The following is a 10,019-nucleotide window of genomic DNA, read 5'->3' as shown; positions in this document are numbered from 1 at the left end:
AAAAGTATCGAAATCGCAATTCTTGACTTGGTATCAGTATCGAAACAATAATTTTGGTATCGTGACAACACTACTTCAAATCTGCATTCTATGTACAGGCCACCAGGGGGAGCTCCATTGGCTGCAATAACACAGCGATCCCATTCACTCTAATGGAGAATGACCCGACTTCTCACTTAATTTATGAGTTCAGTAAACAGTTTCCTGATGAATTTATGGTCTTAATCACTAGTTTAACATCTTCTTCCATACATTATGCTTTTCATTTAGTATATTATGGTCCAATTTAGAGTAAACCTAAAACAAACTTAGATGAAAAAACTAGGCAGTGCTGATCAAATACAAATCAAGATTCTGTTACTACATTGACTATTTCTCACTTAAAATCGTTTCAGAAACATATTTTAGTGTACTGTTTAGGTGTAATACGAGATTGTGCGTGACCAGGCGAGCTTGGTATGTCCGTCCTACTGCTTGTATTCTGTCATGCTATAGTCCTCCTGCCAATGGTGGTATGACTTTTAAGAGCTAATATTCTGTCACAACTCTCTTATTAGATGTCAATTGAAAGGTTACCAGAAATCAAAGTTAGAAAATGATTGAACATCCAATGACGGGGTTTTAAATTCAAGTTGCAAGCAAAGCCAGGAGTAGCAGTACCATAAAGTTTGTTGCATTCAATGAACCTTGCTAAAGGCATCAGTAAGCTTCAAACTAAGTGCTTGTCGGATTGTTTTCCTTTCAGTCATCAGAATTAGAAGGGCGCCTCCAAAACTGTTTGTAACTTTTTGAAAACAGCAATTAGACAAGCACACCTACTTCACACTATTTTCCATCACCTTTTGGGTGTACAGTCAGGTCCAGTGCCAAGTGTGTGCCATTATCCACATTTGTACTATGGGGATAACAGCAGAAGTGGAGATATCGCAGTTTTTTTTGCCCTGCCTTTTTGCTTTTAGTCATGTTCAGATGATGTTTCAACTTTCATACCAACTATTTAGTTTGAAGCACACTGAACCTTCTGCCCCTGATCATGTGTAGAGGCCCTATAGCTCTACAAACATAAGTGGACTGTGCAGCACTTGAACAACACCAACGAGCGGTTAGTATGAAGTGAAACAATCTTGCTGACAATGTAGCACATCAGGTCTATTTCAGTAGTAAGAACTTCCCTTTCATATTATGAGTTTAACTTTAACAACTTCCAAGAATCATGCCTTCTCAACCAACAAAATCTGATTACAGATCTCAATTGAATTTTTGAGGTTTAGATTTTTTTAATGACATTAGCTACTTACAAATGTTAAAAGCTAAACCTAAATAATCAAATGCGCATATTTGATGCTAGATTTTGATTTAATAAAATTCGATTGTTCCCCTAACCCCCACTTAGGCAGATATCATGAATGAGTTTTACCGCCTACCTCACTTGACTCCTTCTCTTGCTTCCTAACTTTGCCACAGACACACCTCTCTGCACCTCCCTCTGTCATCTCACCTCTCGGCAGACTCATCCAACCCCTCCAGCTCTGCGGTTGTCCGACTGTGCGTACTGACAGAACCACCCTACTGTTACCTAAAATAAAATGGCGGAAATCCAAGGACCTCCTTGCCTATCAATCTCTTCTCTCCTCTTTCTTATCTGCAGCTAAAAGCTATTTCTTTCAATCCAAAATTCAATCTTCCTTTTCCAACCCCATAAAACACTTCCACAACTCCCTCCTCCTTTCTACCAAGCAACTTTGTTAACTACTAAAGATAGATGACATACCCTCCTCATTTCCCCACCCTCCTGCTGACACCACCTGTCGTATATACATCTTTGTCTTCATTTCCTATTCTAACTTCATTTTCACACCTCTCTCCCAATGAGTTACTAACCTTGGTTACCTCCCACCGCCCAGCTCAATGGCTTCCAACCTCTTTCCTTACTTTACCCACCTTATCAGTGCCTCCTTGACAACTGGCTGGCAGGGTGCCTGTACACATCTTACCTCAAGGACTGCACTTACAGGATAACGGAAGAACCTGAACCTTGTAGCCGCACTACTGGGGTACCTCAGGGTACTTTTCTGGGTCCCCTCGTCTTTACACTTTACACAAAGTCAGTCACACAATCACATCTATGCAAATGACACTCATCTAATTCTATCTTTTCCTCGGTCTGAAACCCAGATTGCAGGATATATCTCTGCATGTCTGGCTGGACCACAAGGAACCTGAATGTGACACTAGATGGCTGCCTAAGGTCTCCCACACTACACTGTTCCTTCGCACACTGTACTAGCTACTGTTGCCTGCTTGAATCCGATTCAAGACACTTGTATTTGCCTACCGTGCTGTAAATGGTTTAGATACATCCTATATCTGGGACATGAGTAGGTTTTCTTCTACAGAGTCTGCCATGTTGAACCGTGGTGTTTCTACAGTAGCTACAGGGCAAACAAACTAAACACTGGCTCTAGATAGGGACTTCTATTTTTTGCTAGTTTTGTGGCCACTGTAGTCTCTTCTGCATGCTTGGAAGGGGAGGGTGAAAGGAGTTATCAGTTGGTTGCAATCTGCAACCTCACAACTAGATGCCACTAAATCTTAAACATTGATCATTTAAGAGGGAGAAATGGACACATGAGAGCCATAAGAACAATACTCTCAGGAGCATCTAAGGTCACTTACTAAAATAATACTTACTGTGGTTCCTGAGGCCTCACCGGCTTGGCTGACAGTACCCCGACATATTACCCACAAAGTATATATTTTCTATCGAGAGCCTGCCTCAAGGAAAATTACAACTACTCTAGAGATCGTTTTACAACATGTAACTCCAGACTAAAGGAAATAATGACTAATTTGTGAGCTTTTCACTTGGGATTTTTGCTTGTAGAAAAAGAGGAGAGGGACTGGGAAGCTAGTTTGTTTATGGGCATATGCAGCCTGATGGCAAGTAAACGCTGCTCACTGGAGCGTGACAGCGTCCGCCTGCCTGATAACTCCCAGGCACGAACCCAAAGGATCGCTTAGCCCACACAGTGGCTTCAGTTATGTTTGTTGTTTCAATTTCTTCTTTTTATTCTCTCCTCTCAGCAGAATGTGTTAAGTAACAGGTCTGAAAGCACACAGATTAGGATGCGCTCTGTGTTGCAATTGAACGGTCACAACCTGATTTGGAAGCTCACATTGTGATTGCAGTGTTACACAGGATAAGTATAGCTAAGACACAAGGTGCATGTGAGCAAAGAGGAGGGAGGGAGATGGGAGAAGAAGCAGAAAGAAACTTGGACACAGATTTAAGAAAAAAGCACAAGAGATGGCAAAGTGGCAAACTCAGGCCTTTCATAGATGTATCAAATGTTTCTAGGGATGTTTCATCCAATCCAACAGAATGAGAAAAACATAGCCACACCTATGGCTCAAGTGTGTTGCATACTGTAAACCTGCTATCTATGATGAATAGCCAAGACTTATCATTTTTCAGATTTTCACATTTTTACCTCAAGTTTAAGTTAAGTGGAAAATTACCTCTATTTTGTACACATATCCAAAATTAGTTGTGTTTGCTGTAAGAAGACTGTGGTTTACATTAGACAGGGAGATAAATGAAAAAATAAATAAATTAACTGTATAATTACCTATATTAGTGTTTGCAGCACAAATATAAGTTTTCAAATTCATTTTCCACCTTCTGAATAAACCCCCCAAAAGTTTTGAAATGTAAAAAATTAGTCTGTCCTCTCAACAATAAATAGAAACAGAATGTCAAAGGAATTTGTGGTTAATTACTATGTAAAACTTCTTTTAACTTTTGCACAGTTTAAGCACAGAAAAAAAGCTTGCATTAACACCTAAGAAATAGTTCCACTGTGTAAATTAGAATGTGTTTTGTAAGTCAACTAAATGATTTGTCTTCACTTAAGTGTTCGTTAGGAATAAAACCAACTAATTAACTTTTTAGAAAACCTGGCCTGTTTCTTCACCACATTACATAAGAAATTGACTTACATAAGAATTGTACTGTATTAGACATAAGCTATGAGAGATTAGGTCAGTGAGAAACATTCCTTCAAAGGTCCATCATGGCAATGAAAAGATTTCTTCATTATCTTTTAGTTCTTCTTTAAAGCAATTTAAAGGCCATCAAAGATTGCTAGGGATTTCTGCTTAAAATGAGTTCACAGCAAGACTAAGCTCTGTGAGGCTGTACTCATGTACAGTGGCCCTTTGAGCTAAATGCTAACACTAACACTGTCAAGATATTACACCAAAACTGTAAACCTGATTGTAGCGCAAGAGGAAAAGTCACTAAATTAAGTAGGATTCATGCTCTGATGACCATGCATGTCTATACAAAATGTCATGGCAATCCATCATCGTTTGTGTTGTTTGTGTTGTTGTGTTTTAGTCCGGACCAAAGTGGTGGACCAACTGACAGACCAACACTGCTGCTAGCATGGCTAAACATCTAATATGAAAAATAATTTAACACAGCCTTCAATGCATTAAATTCTCCAACAATTTAACTATTATGTTAGAAACATGTCAAATTAGCAGATAATACCACTGTAAATGTGTTAAATTTATAGCACGTCCCACAACTCCACGTGGCCTTGACAGCCTTCAAATGTCTGAAAATGAGCAAATTATTGAAGGCTTGATGGCGCAGAGAGAATACCACTGCACAGTCGAGACGTGACGTTGGTGAAACAAATCTGGGGTTGGCAGTAAATTGGGCGTTGCCATGGCTATGAGAACACACACACAACCATATATATATATATATAATATATATTAATATATTGTCAGGTGGATAATTGAGACTGTCAACTGAGATGGCATATGTGAGTGAGCTTCTCACAGCTCTTCAAAGAGCGTCATGTGATTGACTCCTCATTAGCTGGTGACAAAGTCTTTTGATATATTACTTCTTTGTCTGTGCTAGACACTACTGTTGTCTCTGTAGGGTTTCATTTACATGCTTCTGTTTGCCTTTTTTGGACACACCAGCAGGACATATCCGCCGTCTCTGGAGGCATTAAGGCTCGAGAGCAAACTTTTTCGACTGATAGACAATATGTCAGCCTGAATCCATCTGAGTGACAGAGCAAAGTATTCAAAGCCTGACATTTCATAATGTAAATAATTCTGTCCCGGTGCATGTTGTACATCCATCTGAGCAATATGCCACCGGCCCCATGGTGAGATTGCTCTTTGCCTGTAACCTTTTTCTCAGAATCTCAATGGTGCTCTGCCAGGTCCAAGAACTCAGCAGGTATTTGTTTGATCAGTTTTGTTTCTCTCTATTTTGCAGATGTGAGTTGCTTGTTGACAGCTGTCATGTAGAAATTGGACGAAGATGAAATAGTAGTATCCAATTTTTTTGCTGGTTCTTATGGAGGCTCTGATGTGCCTTATTTTCTTTGATTAGTGCTGTCACGTGTTTCAGCATTTGGTTAATTCAAGCCATGTGTATACTAGGGCTGCATTATATTGTAAAAACAAACATTACAGCTCATGCAATTTGCATATTGCACTTGACCATATTGCGATTTCGATAATATTTCGGTTAATTGCGCAGCCCTAGTGTATACTGATATATTATTAGTATGGTATTCTTGCTATACAATTCAAACAAAGGGCAGCTAAAAAAATATGTTGTAATAACTTTACATTCCTATTCCATTTCATTCAGGCCTCTTGGCTATGGTAGTACATACCATCCTTTAACAACATCTGGTTTCATACTTACTCAAATATGTTGTTATGTCCATTCAGGCATTTTGGCTATTGTAGTACATGCAGTTAGGAAACCTACTGTTTATTACAACTTGGGTTTTATTTTTGATTGATTCACAAAATCTGTTCTATCAGTTTTGGTAACATTGTACTCACCAAAACAGTTGCTGAGATCTTAAATTAGGCTCAATGGGGCAAGAACACGAGCAGTTAGACAATCCTACAGGTTGCTAACAGAGAAAACTGAGAGAGCAAATGACCTGAGTTACACTAAGTTTAAAACCAATACTTTCCCATACCAGCTAATGAGCTTGTTGGGGACAATACACAGTCAGAGAGGAAGTGCTGCCTTACAGGCAAAACTCAGGATAAAATCCTGCTAACACTACACAACAGATCTTAAGAGCTTGTTCTGCTGATCTACCTAGAAAGCAAATAATGCCATGAAATATTGATGTACACCAAATGTTAACTTTTTAATGGTTGATTGTAGTCCTGGGCAATATATCGGATGAACCATACTGGTTTTAAATCCTTGTATGATGTGCGTTTTTCATGTATGGCCATATTGTTGCACAGTTCAAACAACTACTATATGTATACTATATTTTTGTCTTGTGCAATAGAACATTTGAGAAATATCTCTTCAAATAATTCTTTGAGTCATTTTCATTTTATGTAATTTCATGCATTCTGATTCCTCCATATATTGTATCATTCTGTGGGGCCAAGAAAACCTACAGTAATCACAGTCTTATGTATATACATGATGACATTACAATGTGTTTATATGTAATGTACTCCTGACAGTAGAACAAGCCATTATAATCCTACATAAAGGCACTGTCATGCAAAAAATACAGTGATATACTGTAAACCACCAGAAAATACTGTGAAAATTTTGGTCATACCACCAAGCACTAGCTGATTGTAGCTGAAAAATTAAATAATGCTATGCACTGCTGAATGTCGAGAGCTAGGGGATACACTATAAAAAAAAATCCAACCAAATTACGAAGTAAATCCTGGAATGAGCCGAAAACACAGTTTGATAAAGCAGTGTAGCCACGGGTCACATCCCCTTTTGAGTTTGAGTCGGCTTTAGAGGAGGTTAAGCTTTGGATCATCGCCTAATGTGGTGTAAAACATGGGTCATGATCAGATCATGGACTTTTCCGTGAAAACTTTGCCCAAAGTGAAGTTTGAACTCGGAACATTCAGCGCTGAAGGCAACTTGGATGTAAACACATTTCTTTTAGACTGCTGCTCATATTTCAACACAAATTCACATGCAAACACACATAAAGAGTATAACGCAATGAGTCTGCATCATTTACTAAATTCAGTACAGTCCATTCAGCTACTGCGAGTGTATTTTTACTCACAATACGTGTATTTCCCTGAATTTGCTGTACAAGGCTTATATGACTCCTGTGGCCAATGCTTCATGAGTCATAATTAGAACCTCCAATCCAATCTGACATACAGGCTTCCAGTAATGTGGGATGGTTAAAAGGCAAGCTTTGCAAATACCTTAAAGGTTAAATATTAAGAGCAATGGAGCCCTTATCTGTATCCTTTTCACTCTAGCTCTGCGGCACGTTGTTGACTCATCTGTTTATTTATACAGCGGCTCAGATTGTAAAGACCGAGGACTCGTGTTCCTGCTTATAGCAACAACTCTACATATTTAATGCAGGATGCTCTGTTCTCGCACAGCCTCGAGTAAGTTGTCTGCGTCACGTGAAAGAATAGGGGCAAATGGTTTCATAGTTGCACATCTATTCACATCACAAAATCAAATTGGCAGAAGCAGAGAAGCAACAATAAGCATACAAAAATGGAAAGAATGCTGTTACTGACTTTTTCTTTTTCCTTGCCTCCGCTGTAAGGTCACTTTTTGTCATGAGCTACAGTAGTTTGTCAAGCCCACAGAAACACCTGAGGCACAGGATGGAATTTCAGTCAGAAGTGAAGTGGAGGGCATGGGAGCTGGTGATACGTGTTTGACTGTAATTGGTTTTGTTACAGACAGGGCTAAGTGGTGTGGGTGTAACACGGAGCTGTGCAGTTGTGGAACAGTCAGGACACTGGCTCACGAAAAGCTCAGTTTGAGGACAAACCATTTTCCCCTCCAGGACGATTTTGCAGGATAAAGAGAATTTTTTTATTTTTTTATTTTTTTATTTTTTTTATTATTGCCTTCAATTCTCAGTCCATGCTAATTATATTTTGCACTGTGAAGTAGAAGAGGCGGTTGCATCGAGATATCAGTCCTTGCAGCAAATGAATACATTTGAACTGTGCTCCAGTGCCTTTTTCTGGTTAAGCTGCCCGAAGACTTTCTTCTTCCCCTGTTAATTAAAGTTTAAAGCAATAATCTAAAATTGCATTTAGGCTTAGATTATCACTTGGGATACAACATAAAGCATGTTTGTGCAGGTTTACATCCATAAAGCTCAGATTCAAAACCTTTTTTTCTCTCTCTCTTTCTCTCCTGCATCCAGAAACAAAATGCTGCATAAAAGCCAGCTGGTAAAACAAGTAATAATAAAATGTGTTGCACCACGGATGACACATCCAGCAGCACCACCTGCTACAGTAGAGGTAGATACACATTAATGCTTCACGGAGAAGGGCTGCTCAGAGATTCATTAGAGACTCCTGCTAAATTAAAGCGGTTGTTTTTAAAATAATTACGACATTGTTGGTCGTCACTGTCGGCACTCACTGTCTGTAGTGTTGTGTTTTGAAGAGGACAATCGAATGAACTCCATTAGTGGTGGCCTCGCTGCAGATGTGCCTGTAAGAGCTGAACTCAGGTGAAGGACACGGTTTGACATCGCGGCCACTTAAACAATCACATCCAGCAATGATGCAACACCCACACAATTGTAAAAACGCTCACTTATTGTATCATGGGCACTCATTATTAACTGTGACTGCTTAGGGCTGTGGCATTTTAAATCAGTTCCGATACTATGACCGATTTTCAGCTCTGACGATGGAACAATAGTTTAGAGCTGAAACAATTAGTCCATTTATTGATTAGGTGATCATCAGAAAATCTAATCATAATAATTTGCAACAATTTTTTTTTGGAATCGATTAATGGACGATTAAATATTAATTAAAAAATGCCAAATATTATTGTTTCTGTGACGATTTGCTCTCATTTATTTCATTGTAAACTGGATATCTCTGGATTTTAGTTGGATGGACAAAAAAGCTACACCAAGATGTCACACTGGGCTCTGAGAATTTATAAGCATTTTTCCACAATTTCTGACATTATAATACTGAAAAACACTGAAATAATCTTTAGTTGCAGCCTACTTCTTTGAAAATTTGAATCTTTTTTCATTTATTGAAAGAAATCAACCTTCTGAAACATTCAATTTGAAATGCTGGCTAAAGATATGAATCTTGATGTCAGCTTTTTGCACATGGCGGTGCTCTGTAACTAGTGCTACACACACAGGTGGGCACCAAAAAAGTATTGAGGCTGATCTGATCTGAACATGTGCTCCTCCACCATAGCAAACACCTGAACAGCTTGTTACCCGCTCTAGAGTGTGGCACACCTCTAAATGTCATCCCTCCCCGACGAGGAGGGACTCATTCACCAATTGGATCTTCTCATTCCCGCCATCACATGAAACGATCTGATGCCAACAAGTCAAGATGAGAGGCCGCTCTGCAGCTGGAAAGTTTGCGGGAGCTCCTTAGGCCCGTGGCTCAGGGACCCTGGCTTCATAAAAGGAAGGAGGGGGGCTGGAAACCTCTCCCCAAACCTGCAGCGCTACCTTGAAAATCCTGCCCTCTGGTCAGAGATGCTCCCTGCTCAACATGAACAGCTTTAACCCCACATCAGTTCAGCTGCCTGAGACTGGGGAAGCTCCTGAGACAGAGCCCTCTCTCTCTCTGTACTCTACTGGAGGTCACTCTCTCTCTCTTTAAATAAAAACCCACACCAGAGCAGAGGTGCGTGGATTTTTAGGCCTAATTTTAATTTGTAACCCAAATATTCTCAGTTCAGTAGAACTAGAATATGGACTTGAATAAGACCACTGACTTGGGATCCTCTCAGTGCTGTTCTATATTAAAATCCATCATTACTAAAGCCCAAGTATTCAGTCTTTGTTGTTGAAAACATAGATGAGAACATGTTTAGTGAAAGATCTCTGACAGCAGTTTCATCTCGTGTCTTGCAGGTGAGAATTTAATTAAAGAGGTGTGCCTCTCTTTGGGGCTCTCTCTCCCTTTCTCACACTCTGTCTCTCTCTCTC

At 39.5% G+C, this 10,019-nt stretch overlaps 1 protein-coding gene across 1 annotated transcript in view; it reads right to left on the bottom strand.

The window, feature by feature from the left end:
- The window catches only part of LOC118326515 (VPS10 domain-containing receptor SorCS1), a gene marked incomplete in the record, with an annotated part of 146,103 nt that overhangs the window by 135,019 nt on the left and 1,065 nt on the right, over positions 1-10,019 (bottom strand).

This window comes from Morone saxatilis, unplaced genomic scaffold (genome assembly GCF_004916995.1).
Source record: "Morone saxatilis isolate NCDOM2014 unplaced genomic scaffold, NCSU_SB_2.0 Contig17, whole genome shotgun sequence".
In the NCBI taxonomy this organism is placed as follows: Eukaryota; Metazoa; Chordata; class Actinopteri; family Moronidae; genus Morone; species Morone saxatilis.
This window is presented reverse-complemented; position numbering and strand designations above follow the sequence as displayed.